This window comes from Nannospalax galili, unplaced genomic scaffold (genome assembly GCF_000622305.1).
Source record: "Nannospalax galili isolate Female #2095 unplaced genomic scaffold, S.galili_v1.0 scaffold142, whole genome shotgun sequence".
NCBI classification, from domain to species: Eukaryota; Metazoa; Chordata; class Mammalia; order Rodentia; family Spalacidae; genus Nannospalax; species Nannospalax galili.
Window position 1 is genome coordinate 753414 of NW_008348793.1, and position 14769 is coordinate 768182.

The 14769-nt window shown below is 40.2% G+C and overlaps 1 protein-coding gene across 9 annotated transcripts in view; it reads left to right on the plus strand.

Annotated features, from left to right (window-relative positions):
* The first annotated feature begins 26 nt into the window (after positions 1–26).
* Ndst3 (N-deacetylase and N-sulfotransferase 3) overlaps positions 27–14769 on the plus strand; it is a 176097-nt gene continuing 161354 nt past the window's right edge. For 7 of the 9 annotated variants that reach the window (XM_029569831.1, XM_029569829.1, XM_008846032.2 and 4 more), the window contains exon 1: positions 27–164. The gene's annotated coding sequence lies outside the window, so the exon portion shown is untranslated. Of the gene's footprint in view, positions 165–577; positions 819–14769 lie in introns of those variants that run through there. The other 2 variants (XR_003851561.1, XM_008846031.1) reach the window with 1 other exon arrangement.

Consider the following 14769-nt stretch of genomic DNA (forward strand, 5'->3'; position numbering starts at 1 on the left):
CTGGGAGCGCACGGGAGCCCCGCTCGCCGCTGCCCTGCTCCCCCCACCTCCGCCCGCCGACCGGAGACGAGGACCGCCGGCTGTCCGGGCTGCCCGGCCCGGGCGCTGGGGACGCCGAGAAGCGAGGAGCCCGCCGGCAGGATGCCCGCGGACCGCCGCCGGAGGTAAGCCCCAGAATGGCGGGGCTGGTCCTCGCCCAGGAGCCCGACCCCGGCCACTTGAAAGGCGGACTCCAGAGATGGTACCGCGACCGCAAGTTTCGAGCGGCTTGCGATGAAGGGTCTGGAAATCTACACTCGTTTAATTTATGCAGCTGTCTTCTCTCGTTTTAGATTCGGAAAATTTAAACAATGAAGAGACAGCCTCCGAGTCACTGTGGATTTGTAAATGCAATCCTGAAAGTTTTTGCATGGTGTAATTTGCTTACGCGTATTTATTAACCTGTTAACTCGGGTTAGTCAGAAAATCGGCATTTAAAATATTCTTTGAGGAATACTGCAAGTTCGATGTTGTGCTCAGGCATCTGTTATTTATCAGCTTAGTTAGCATCTGTCTTCCCTGAGGTGGTACCAATGCAGGTCCCTTGGTCTTGTATGTGACACTCTTGCCCTCTAGGGCCTCTCCAGCTTGGTAGCAGTTTGATGACTAATATTAATAAGATGTTACATAACACGAGGGTACTGGGCCAGGACTGGTATTGCTGCCACTTGTAAAGGCAAAAAGCCCAGCCGATGGTTGCAGACGCTGCTGTTTGGGTTTCTTTTCTGTCCATTGAAACTTTCCACAGCATTTTTCAACTCTTTGAGCTTAAATTCCAGGTAAGTGTATCTGTTGATTCAGTCTATATTAATGGCACATTTGCAAAGAGATAACTTTGTTTTCATCCCATCAAGAATTTCTGCATTGTACAAATGCCAAATTTTAGTCTTAAGATAGAGCTTTCTGATTAAGATAAATGAAACAATGAACTATTTCATTTTCCAGGCATAATTTTAAAGTTTCATTTTCATTAGGTTAAAGTATTTAGGGAGATGAGCCCTTATAGTTGTCCAATTGAAATTGCTAACAATTTCAATGTATTATGCAGTAGCTTGGTTAAATCGACCATGTCTGTTAGCTTGTTTGAATCTTGAAAATAACACCAAAGATTTAAATTCGAATCACCTATTTATTACACAGTAATGATCCTCAGTGAAGCTTCATATTTGATGCAGTTTATCTTAAAACATTATTTAAGATGATATGTAAAAATTAAGTGCAGAAGGAAAGAAATAACCAGCCTAACTATTGAATTATTGAATATAGAAGCTTTAAAGTAAATGTAAAGCAGGCATGTTTTCCATTTAATATAGTCCCTTTAGGGAGAGGACAGGGAAAAAAAAAACAAACCTTAGATCATTTCCAACTACTTTTCCCTATTATCTGGCACTGTTTAAGCATGAAAGTAATTTAGTATCTATGCTTTTTATAAATATATAAGGATATAATAACATATAGCTTAGAAGAGTGTTCAGGAAAACAATATAAACTGCTATGCTCCTGACAGCAGATCAAGATTTAATTTAGAGAGTCATGTGTGCAAATGAGCTCAAACCCATTCTTTCTTTCTTTCTCTTTTTGTCCTTTTCTGTATCTTATGAGCTATTGTGGAACAATGCTATTCACAAGAGCTGAATAATGAAAGAGAAAGTCTAATATTCAGTTAAAGGGACTTTTTTCTTTTTCTTCAATCTTATATTTAGAAGGAGGTTTCAATTGTAAATATGAAAGAACTTAGTTTTCAAGTACTACTGCATGTATCAATAGTTTATAGGTACAGAAGAGTTTTGCTTTCTGTCTGGTTAGCACGGTACCTACCATCTCTGTTGCGCTCTGATTGTCTTCTGTGGTCTGGATGATAAAAAACAGAAGGCTCGTGTCTTTGTTGAAGTAAATGTTAGTTACAAACTGGTCACTTGAGTTCATATTTTTTTCATAATGTTTCTTAGGTTACAAAAATGTTTGAGATCATTTCAAACTTGTGTCTCTTTGTAGAGAAACTTGTTATAGTTTAGTTCAGGTCTACTATACCTTGTCTTTTAATAAATTTTCTTGAGAAAATTATTTCTGAAGGTTACAGCAAATGCTAGACTTAATTATTTTTTTAATTGGAAGATTTGATGAAAGAGTAGAGAAGACAGCAGGGCACTGGAAGTCCTTTCTCTGCATCTTATCTTCTGTGAGGAAGTTATTAGGCGTCACAATCAAAGTATATAATGACCTACTTGTTTCAAAAATTCAAAAGCAGAAAGGATCTGAATTGTTTTACTTTTAATTCAGGGTATATGACTTCCTTAACTCCAGCTGAGTTTTCACCCAACCTTTGATGATTATGGCCAAGTTCTACACTTAAATGTACATTTGTTGAGGTTATAGTAAAAAAAAAAAAAACTACTTAAATACTTTTATGGTTTGTATAAAAACAAATAGAATTAAGGATAAACACACCATTTGCAAGTGTTTGACGACAGACAGCTAGGGAATGCAGTGGCACTGTCCTCCCCAGGTGTGTTTAGAGGAGAAGAGCAGGCCATTGACAAGCAAGAACTCAGACAGCTGGACCACAGAACTGCCAGCTGTGTTACATAGATCTGAACCACACTCAGAAGTATTCTGACTTAAGTTTCCTTATAATTAGTTTTAGAATTTGTCCTTAAAAAATAAAAGTATTTTTGAGAATTTCCTACATGAGCGTTGTATCCGCATTATTTCCAACCCTCCTAGTCCCCCTCCAGCTCCTCTTATGTCCCCTGTCCCACTCCCTCTCAATTTCTTGGCTTCTTCCTCTTCTTTGATATGCCTGGAGTGCTTCATCTTGAAATAGGACCCTATGAAATTTCCCCCACCACACCCTTGGTATGTCAACCGGTTTTGTCGTCATTCAGATCACGTTAGATTACCACCCTTTGGAGATTTCATTGGTGGAGCATCCCTGTTGCATCTAGGATGCATCAACTAGCGGTGTGTCTTGTTCCTCTGGCTCTTACATTCTTTTTGCCGCCACTTCTGGGATGTTCCCTGAGCCTTAGGTGTAGAGGTTGCACTGTAGATTGTATCACTCAGAGCTAGACATCCCACAGTCACTTATTTCTGCATTTGACCAGTTGTGGAACTCTGTAGTAGTCTCTGTTGTTGAAAAAAAAAATCTTTGTTGAGTGGTAGAGGTACACTTGCCTGTAAATATAAGGATACATATTTAGAATATAGTAAGAAAGTACTTTTGGTCTAGGGAAGTGACAGAAGTGGGAAGTGGGTTCTTCTCTGGGGTCTGTGACCTCTCCAGCTGTTGCAGCACCACATACGAGCTCCCATCCATTAAGTGGGCCTTAAGTTCTATTAGAGAACTGTTGATTACCCCCAAGACAGAAGTTCCACTACTACATCAATAAAGGTAATTTGCTAGGCTGTCACTGTTGTGGTTCATAGGCTTTACAGCTGGGTAGGACCATTGATTGGTTTTCTCTCTTGGCAGCTTACATAGTATCTTCTGATACTGTGAGAGCTAGTCTTCAGAGAGGAGGCTTTTTTGTTGTTGTTTTGAGACAGGGCTTCTCTATAGCCCTAACTGGCCTAGAACTTGCAATGTTAACCAGGCTGCCTCCATCTCACAGAGATTTGCCTGCCTCTGCCTCCCAAGTACTGGGATGAAAGGTGTGTGCTCCCTCAGGTTGAATTTGTCTCTAATTAAAAAAGACTATCTACTCAAGCACCTGGATATCACAAGGAGTGATTTATACTCTTACGTTATTCTCAGTATTTTTTATCAGTTTCCGGCAAGTAACATGACTAGAAATAAAGTTAAGCTCTACTACACTTAATGTCTATAACACATAAAGTTCATAAAATCTCTTGTGAATCATGAAGGCTCTAATTCTTGAGTACCCGTTGCTAAACAGGTATTTAAATCTCAAACATCATAGTCCCTCCTACAACCCATATTCCCCTCAGTTATGGAGTCCGTTCCATATACATAGAGCAAGCTTTCATCTTTTTGTTCAGTTACAATGCTTAAAAAAGTGAACATAGACTGGATTCAAAGTCTTGCTCCGCCGTGACATAGTGCTCTTGGGGAGCCTCTTGCTAACTCTGGACCTGGCTCCTTCACCCTTAAAGTAAGAATTTCAGAGCTTCTTCGTGGCCTTCTGTCTGGGACTGTAGAAATTCACATGAAAAAGCATCAGCAACTCATAGAAAACTTGTTGAAAAATGTTATTTTCTAGCGCTTTCAGCTGTTAAAATAACAGTTCCACTCGTTTACCTTATACAGTCACTGCTAAAGCTTATTTCAAGTGGAGACTATTCACATTCCCATTTCAAATGTGGAAATGGAAGCTCTGAGCTTACCTACCTAAGATTACATCTCTAACAAGCAGTGGAGCTCAAATTCAGCGTCATTCTGGCTTCAGATGCACATGGTAGTAACCACTGTTAATTATCTCTGTATCTCTGTCATCAAATATATGTGTTTGCTATGCCTCTTGCTATAGTGTAAGCAGTGCAGGTTAGTCCTTCTTCGTTTTCGCCGCTTCTGTCCCTGCACATGAAATAATCTGTTCATTCAGAAGGTATTTGTGTGGCATAGATTTTGTGCCAGACCTGAAGCAGTGCCCAGGACAATTAAATGTAGTACCTTCCTAGATGAAGTATATACAGTTAAGATTAGTTGCTGACCCATCTGCTTGACAGTCATTTGTTCTCCAACATGCTCAAAGAAAAGGAGGAAACTTTTATCTGACTACTTCAGGGATGGGTTCAGGGAACAGAGCAATGGAACGGCACCTACAACTGCTCAGGACTCCCTCTCATAATTCTCCATTCTTTGATTTGCTCCTTTTGCATCATCTTCTCACTGAGGATTGACTAACTTTCTTTTTCTGGTTCATGTCATCAGCTGTAAAGCATAGCCCAAAATCATATGGTCAGCTATAGGATACTGTCAAACCATATCTGAGGGACAGACGCCAAGGACATGCTCTTGTTCCCATGATTGCAGTGAAGGCCGAAGGTGATAAGAGATAGATTAGATTCTCGAAATGCTCTATCCCTGCTATTAAGCACGTATAGTGAAGCCTAAGAAATAATAGACAGGAATCTCCCCAGTTCAGCCGTATAGGTAGCACAACAGACAGCCAACAGCAATGTCTACTTTTCTTCTCTTGCCTTGCTGGATGGCATAGAACTGCAGTCTTCCCTCCATGACTTCTAAGTACAAGAGGATGGGACCATGACAGTAGTGATTTTCTTTTTTGTGTACTAAACAAAACTAATGACCTCATACGTGGCTATTCACTTATCCGTTTTTAAAGTCCTGTTCCAGAGACAGAGTGGATTTTTGGTAGTTCTCCATGCAAATCTGCTTCCATGCCTATGTCTGCCATAGCAGCGTTCAGTGAACACAACACAATTTCACACATTCTTTCCCAAAGAAAAGCATGTGCTTTGTCAATTTTTGATACTAATAACTTACCATGGCATTCAAGAAAACCTCCAAGTGCATTTTTCAACACTATGAAGCATAGTTAATTTTGAGAAAGAGGAATATTGTCACGATCTCTTAAATATCTCTATTTGTTGTTAGAACCTGCAGTTCTTTGGTTATTAATACTTATTTTCCAGATGGTAGTCTTTTTTTCAGTGTCTTAGTCTGCCAACTTTAACATGATTCTATTTCATTTGAAATTGGTTTTACTTTGGGTTGATGGTGGGTGTTAGTGAAGAGAAGAGAATGGTTACATCGGTAAGCAGGCTTTTCCTCTTGCCTGTACTCCGGGACTTTGCAAGCTGTACGTTTGTATATACTGAGTTATTCACGATGTGTGTAATGACCTGTAATCACAACAGTAATCGCAGCCTCTGCTTTTTGTTAATGGTAAGTAGTTAGATAATGTCTAATATTTTCTTGTTGGAGTCTTTTGAAAAACAGACTAATCAAAAGCAACTCTAGCCACACTAAATTCTGCAAAATCACAGAATGTGAAAAATAGAATTCAAGTATGAGCCAGTGGGGGCACAGTCCATGTATCCTGATTTGTGGCTCTGGTCAAGTTGGTTGCCACTGCCCTCAGTGTTTACAATATTTCGCTGATTGTTTGAGGCCGATGTGACATATGGTTTGAGGTGAGCATTCCCCTAGTTTGTGAGAACAGCTGCTACATATAAAATTGAGTAAAGGCCTCTTTCACCCATTGGACAAGTACTCATTGGGGTACTCTTACATTAAGAACTGCGTGAGTTGTCACCAAGAACAAAGAAGTGAACCAGACAAGTACTTAAAGGTGCTTCTAAGCCGTGGAGAGAGACTGCCCAGAGCTGCCCAAGACTCAAGCTGTGGAATGTGGTGCAGAAAGTGCAGGACAATGAGGGAAGGCAGGGAGGAGCTGCCGAGCTTGGAGGGGAGATAAGATGGAGTGAATTTTGGGAAATGGAAATGGGAAGACTTGGATTTACTTATATAAACTGGACTGAATTGAAAGAGCGTGTCAAGAAAGAACCACTAGTTGTTGTGGGGAGATGAAGAGGGTTTTAGGAGGAAAAAAAAAATCACAAATCCAATTTCAAATAGGTTGAGTTGGTTTCCAATATGAGGCAGTGGAGCCAAGTGGCTGCACAGTTGATGTGACTTGTCATTGCTGTTCTATCAAGTTGCCAGTTGGTTTAAAGTCCTAGGCTTAGACTGAGCTTGTCTGACTTTCCAATGAGCATTTGTAATTTGTTGGCGAGTAGATGGTAATGAGACAGGAAATGTGTGACAAATGTAAAGAAAGAAGGAGTAGAAAGAAGCCCACAGATAAGGTGTTGGGGTGGGTGTCTTGACGGAGCATGCGCTTTTGCTTAGAAGTGCATCTAATTTTCCATCCCCATACCAACAGTGGTCATTTCTGCTTCCCACAACTCCAGTCAAGATGAACTGTTTATAGCTGCCCTCTATGAGCCCTTGCCATACTTTCATTGATTCTTTTCAAATACTTCCCTCATGTTTCATTTCTATAACAATCATAATAATGAAGCAGGTGGATTTTGTTTTTTTCATTCTCCTTTTGTTAGATACTCTTCTAAGATATTTTAATAGTTTATGTTCCAGCTTCTTGGCCATGATGCCATATGGAGTTTAGTAAGAGAATGTGGGGGTCATGAAAACTCCAACAACAGCAAGAGGGTTCTGAATGTTCAATGACCAAAAATTAGTTCAGAATCAAACATGTAATTGTGAGTGAGGGGTTTCTGGTGGTATTTATCCATGCTGTACCACACAACTTCACTGCAGCCTTAGTTCTGAACATACAACATGCACTTTGCATGGATGGCACATGACATCATGCCATGTGGTGCCAATGACACCTACTTGAAACACATCAGCTGGGACCTGAGGCTATTGAGTGTCATTAGCTGCAGCATTTTCACTGTCCATGCAAAGATTTCTGCTCTTAAATATAACGTGTAAGTATAGAAAACAGAGACTTAAATATTTTTCTACCACCATTTTGCCAGCACGTAACTATCAAATTAGTCTATCTTTCGATTTTGTTAGAATGTTTGATTTTTTTAAATTGCTGTTTGAGTTGCTGACTTGAGTTTCAAGAAAAAAATTGTTACATGAATTTTGGCTTAAGATTATGACATAATTTCCAACAATTTCTGAAATGGCTCTAAACATACTTCGGCCATTTTGTGCTATGTGCTAATGCAAAGCAATATTCTCTGCATTAATAATCAAAATCAAAATATTAATCAACTCTGATAAAATTTGAAAATGGTTTTCATCCTGCAATATCTAAATATTCAGCCAATACTTAATTCTTTATGTAAAAATAAATAAGCATATCCATCTCATTATTATACAAATTTGCTTTAATCATTAACAAATGGTAAAATTATATGTGTATATATATTTATATCATAGAGGTGTTTTAAAACAATTTTCTTTATGATTTATTATCAATAAATATTTATATACCCAGGGTCACATAAAAATTTCTTGGATTGGGGCTGCAGAGAGTAAGAGCACTTGCTGTGCTTGCAGAGGACCCAGATTTAGTTCCCAGCACCCACATGGAGGCAAACAACTGGCAACTTCAGTTTCTGGAACTTCAAGTCTCTCCTCTGGCCTCTATGGGCATTGCATGTATGGGTACACTTACATACATGCATACAAAACACTCATACACATAAAATTTAAATTAATGTTTTAAATGTGGCTGAAAAGGGGTTATGAATGAAATAAGTTTAAGAAGCTATGGTTTAATCCCCTGATCATTTAAAACCACAGGATATAGAGGGCCAGGAGTGGTACAGCTGAGCAATCCATGTATATTGCTGCGTTATTCACAAGAGCTAGGAAATTTTATCAATCTAGAGGCTCATCAGCATGTGAATGGATAATGAAATTAAACATATACATGAAGGAATCTTATTCAGTTCTAAAGAAATGAAATTTCAAGAAAATGAATGGAATTGGAAAACATTATATTAAACGAGGTCATCAAAACTCAGAAAGACAAATGTATGTTCTCTCTCAAGTGTAGATTCTAGATTCTGTTAAATACACGTGTGGGTGGGAATAAATGTAAGTAAAGGTCAGGAAAGAGAAAGAGGCCTGTGAGAGAGGAATAACTCGGCTTTAAGGGAAGTATGTAGGGACAACACTAGAACAAAGTGGAGAGATGCTGGGGACCGAAGGTAAAGCAGCAAAGGGTGGCAGGTAGATGGAGGAGGGATGTGACTGGAGGAGAATCAAGCAAAATGAAGTATGTATGACTATGCCATGTGAAAACCTGTTACTTTGCAAGGTAATTCAAAAATATACATTAAAAACAGTACTCCAGGGAGTAGGAACCATAGTGCCACCACTGCCATATGAGGAAGTTGCATGTAAAGAAATAACTTGCCCATGCCCACTTCCTACATGCCCCTAGCAAGGGAGGTAAGGCTATGTTGCTCCTCTTCTCACTGTGTGGTCTCTCTGTCAGCTCCTCATCATGTACTAGCTGTGACACCTTGGACAAGTTGCTTAGACTCTAGAATGTCCAGGACAGCATTTTGCACATGCTCTTAACGTCAGTGAGGCTGTGCCTCTGCCTTCCTCTGTGGTATTTCAGTGGGTCCCATAGGAGGTTTGGCTTAAGTGGTGTTGTGTGTAACTTTCTACCTCTGTGTTTATTCAAGAATTACTCACTGTTTATTTTATAAATCTAGTACATTCCCCCTCCCCCCGTCATTTAGCCTATTTTCCTCATCCTAAAATGATTAGGGAACAGAAGACTCCACAACCCTCAGAGCTAATGGAAAGCCTAGCATGCTGACCCATAATCACTAACTATTCCTTAGTTATTTATAGAAACCCAGGCAGTGAAAAGCCTCTATCTTTCCTGTATTTTTGTGAGAGCAAGTGAAGGACACAATCAGCACTGTGATAAAGTGTTTACTTGTTGATCTTGTTCATCAAATTATCCTGTTTTTCCTTGAAAAATTATTAGAAATAACAAGAGTATTTGCCCTGGAAAATTTTCAGTCTAACAAGGAACAGAAACATTAAGCAAATGGTTTTGCTAAGAATATTTTAGTACATTTGTAATGAAGGCTCACTGGGGAAGGCTTGGCCTAAAACGGAGGAGTGGCGTTCATCGGAACAGGCTTTCCTGAGGCCCTTGGTGTGTGTAGGATGCAGAGATTTCGAGGATTTTCTTGAGTTGCTCTGCTTGCACTCAGCTACTTTACAGAGCACTGTGGCTATGTGCCGGCTGTCACATCATTTAGTCCTACCTCTTACATCTGAAATTCGTGTCACAGACTCAAGCTAGCTTCTGCTCTCGGCTTTGTGCTGTTAGTGACATCTTTTTTAATCCTTGAGTATGCTACATATACCCCTCAACTATAATTTCTGCTTTCCTCCTAAGACTTTCTTCATCTGCACTCTCCCTGATAACCGTTTTAAATCTGGACTCCTACCACATCCTGTGGGATTACTGCAGCAGCCCGTGTGCCTGCATATCCTAACTCTACACACTTCTCCAAGTACTGTGCAACATATGCTCCCTGTCCATGTTGCCACACTTAGTCCATTATGGATGCCACTGCTACACTAATCACCTGTGCACACTGTTTTCATTGTCTTTCTGTTCAAATAAATCTAGTGCTATTTCCCAGTTGCAAGATAGTTGTGAATCTGCTGCACGTTTTCAACCAAATGCCATTTCATCCCAACACATAGTAGCTTATAATTAGCTCATTTTCAAGCCTGGACAAACACATTGTAACCACTTTATTTTTTTTTCCACCTGGCTAGGGATTTTTCCTGCCATGCTCTGCCTATCTCACAGCCACGTCCTGCCCACTGTGCAGGGGTGCTCCTCGACCACTGTGGCTCTTAGGAACTGCCACTGACTTTCCTAATCTCTCTCTTTCTCTCTCTCTCATTCTCTCTTCCCCTCCCTCCCTCTCTCTTTCTATAACTTGTAAAATAGTCCTACATTATACATCATAAGTCTCGTTTCCCTCAATAGAGTCCATCTTTATAAAGTCAAAAGTCGTTCATAATTTCAGTTATGTGCTGTCCTCAGCACTGAGTACAGCACCAATCTCAAATTGGTCATTTGATAAGTACCTGATGGCTGATTGCAGAGTGACTGCTGGCTAGGTACTTTTTATGGGTGAAGGTTTTTATCTACTATAGATATTATGTTGGATTTATCACATTCCAGGGTGTTACGATTGCTTTTACTCCACATTCAATAAAACAGACATTAAACCCAGCATTCCTAGTAACCATAATCATATTAATTTCATGTGTAATTTTAAAAGATACATTATGACATTAGAAAACAGTAGAAGTGTCTCATCTGGGCACAGGCAGAATGAGCCATTGTATTCAATAAATTCTCCCAATAGTCACTGACTGCTCCCTTTTTAGAGACTCCAGCCCAACAAGAAAGACGACTTAAAACCAAATTTTAATGAGAATTATCACAGTACAAAAGAGAGACTTTTTTCACAAACACATGTAACTACTGGGCCTTTCTAAGTTTGGAAAATAAGAGAAAATTTGTTTCTTTAAATATTTTATTGAATTTTTGTGTATCTCATACATAACATCTTAATCATCTTTCTCCATCTGTACTCTCCCATAGCAGCCCGCCCCCCACCACCACACTGGAATTCATGCATTCTGTCATTTATGTTAAGGCTTATCAAGTCAGGTTAGTATGCCCTGACATCCTTCAGTGCATGTCCACTGGGGTCTAGTCAGTCTGTCTACAGTCACCCCCTTAAAGAAGACCAGCTTTTCCTCACCCAGCAGTAAGCCCAATAGTTCTTCGGCTAAGATTGGGACCCGTTGCCCATTTCCATGGTTCTGTGCTAGGTTTTTGGCTGCTTATGTTTACATGGATCTTGTGAATGCTGTAACCATTGCTGTGCAAGGACCTAGGAGCCTGTAAGACTCTGTATCCTTGTGGTCATGCACCTTCTCTTGTGGCTCTTATAATCTTTCTGTCCCCTGTTCCACAATGGTCCCTGAGACCTGGGTGGGTGAATTTTAATATGGGAGAATAGGACGAATAGGAAGAATAGGAAGTGGCTATTTCTGTTTAACTTACTGGGCAGTCAGCTCTCAGCACACACTGACCATGGGCAAATAAGACATACATTTGAAAAAGTCTGCATAGAAACCAGGTATGATGACTAATCTTGGCATTGGACAGGCTGAGGCAGGAGTATTGAGAGTTCAGCTCTATACTTCCAGGCTAGCTTGGGCTACATAGTCATATGCATCTTTAAAAATTGGTTTTCTGGGGGCTGGAGAGATAGATGAATAGTAAGAGCACTTGCTGCTCTTGCTGAGGATTTGGGTTCAGTTCTCAGCACCTACATGGCAGCTAATAACCACCTGTAACTCCAGTTCCTTCTTCTGGCCTCCATGGGCACTACATGTATGCGGTAGACTTACATACATGCAGGCAAAACACATACACATTAAAAATAAATAAAATTTAAAATACATTTAAAATGATTTGCAGAATACAGGAAAATTTTAATTTGTTTATTCTCCACATAAATATTTTAAACCAAATCCTACCTCCAGGAACAGATAATGGAATGTTAGATATGAAGGAAACTTGGAGAATTTCATGGAAAAGAAATGTCCTTGGCATTTTATACTTACTAACAAGAAAGGGTACTTTGACAGAGTAGTAATATCTATTTTTTTTAAATATTTACTATTTTTATTTTATGTATATGAATGAATGTATTGCATCTATGTTGTGCAATGCCGACAGAGGTCGGAAGAGGGCATCAGATCCCTGGAACTGGAGCTACAGAGATTGTTAACCTCCATTTGGGTTCTGGGAATTGGAACTTAGGTCCTTTGCAAGAGCAGTCAGTACTCTTAAACACTAAGCCAGTCTCTCCAGTGTCCCTAACATCTATTCTAAATGAAGTAAAAACCTTCACCACTGGTCTCATCACAGATAAAAAGCCAATGACTTGGGACTGGAGAGATGGTTCAGTGGTTAAGAGCACTGTCTGCTCTTGCAGAGGCCCCAGGTTGAATTCCTGGCACCCACATGGTGGCTAACAACCATCTGTAACTCCAGTTCCAGGGGATCTAATACCTTCTTCTGACCTCTGTGAGCATCGCATGACACAGGTGCACTTACTTACATGCAGGCAATACACTCATACACATAAAATAAATAGATTTTTTTTAAAAATTCAATGACTTTCATACCTTGCACTTCTGAGGACAGGAGTGAACTGTGAGATGCTGCCATCAGAAAAGGAAAATGTGCAATGTATTTACAATTAGTAAAACTCTCACTTCTACAACTGAAACAGAGCCCTGCTGCCCCACTCCAAAATATTGTCACTCCCCATATGGGTTAACAGTTTGCATTCAAAATTATTTTTTGAATGTCAAGCATGGTAGCTCACACCTTAAAGCCCAGCATTTGGGAGGCAGAGACAGGCAGATTTCTGTGAGATCAAGGTCAGCTTGGTCTACATAGAGGGTTCCAGGTGGGCTGGAAAACCTGTCAAATATATAAAAAAAAAATTTTACGTTTTTTTTTTTGCTAAAATTCCTTCTGGAGGCGCAAACGCTGTACAGCCCCCTCCTCCCATTGTCCTTATGACAAACCGAGGTATAATTTCTCCAAACTACAGTTTGGGAAACTAATGAGTTTATTGGGGTTACTTACACAGCAGTGGGACAGGGGTTACTTACAGGTGTATGGGAGCTCTCCGCACCCCAAGGCCACACTGGAAAGACTGTCCAGCAGCCTCCAAAATGGAGTGAGCCTGCCTCATGGCATTTTCTGCTTAGGTACTTGTATTAGTTACTTTTCTGTTGCTGTGATAGAAACACTGACCAAACCAATTAATAGAAGGAAGAGTTTATTTGAACTTATGGATCCAAAGGGGCAAGAGTCCAGCATGGTGGGTAGCATGGTGGCAGAGGTGGCTGGAGGAGGAGCCGAAGCTAGGCTCTAGGAAACGAGAGGGACTGGAGATCTGGCAAGCTTAAGAACTCTCTAAGCCCGCCCCCAGTGACGTGCTTCCTCCAGCACAGCCATACCTCTAAGACCTCTCCAAAAAAGCTGCACCAACTGGGTACAAAATGTCCCAAAACTTGGAGCTTATGGGGGACATTCTCATTCAAACCATCACATGACTCTTTGTCCCTTCCCACGGTGCAACTCAAGGGACTGCTTGTTTGGGAGGTGTGGCTGACTCTCCCCGCCCCTCCTTTCTTGCGGAGACACAGCAGTCAAGTTTGTTTGTGATGATCTTAAACAGCAGGTGCAACAAAGCTTGGGAAGCTCGATATTTGGAGGACAGTTCTGTGCTATACTTTTTCTTTCTATGTTCCAGCCATGACCTTTGCCCACAATTGTGCTTCCTCCTACTTCTGTAAAGGTTTGAACGTCTCCTGGAGCCATCCACTCAGCTTCTGCCCCTGTCATCGCCTCCCGGGCATTTCACAGACCCCATCTCACCTGCTGTGGTCCTTTTCCTTCCTCATCTCATTGTACTCGATCACCTCTAATCCATAACCTCCCACTGCTGTTCTAGCCACTGTCTCTCTTTCGAACTTGAGGCCCTTTTAAAGAAATAAGTGTTGAGTGTGTATATTTTAAGTAAGAAAACAGCTACCCCATAAATATTTGAATGAATGACATCAGTATCCTAAATATCTGAATGATAAGCTCAATATGTAATTTATAGCTTGTACTTATATACCAAAATATATTATTCATAAAGATAGGCATATATTATTCAAAATATTGTTCACTGCTTATTTAATAGGTAAATATAGAATTTTAAATGTGCAGTCCTTGGTTATCATTTATTCTAGCTTCATCACTGCATCTGAAAAACACAGAAATTAAAATAGTACAATTAAGACACAGAGGAGCAGACCTCAGCACATGGCAAACATCAGACACAGGCTTCCCAGCCCTGTTTGTCCTACGCCGCCTGCCAGTAGGGTGCGGGGTCAATGACAAAACATTCTTAACTTTTCTGTATTTGTCCCAAAGCCAGAACCATAAGCTCATACTAAACCTGTGGTCTAAGAATTACCTGTGTTTTATTTTCTGGTTATATTTCAGAGTAAGTAAAATTTTAAAGGTTACCCAGTCTTGAAAGTATTGAAGCACAAAGCACTTTATGAGATCCCAGCTGTTTGTCATTACATTTTAAAAAAGAATTTCATAGTACTCTACATGTAATTAC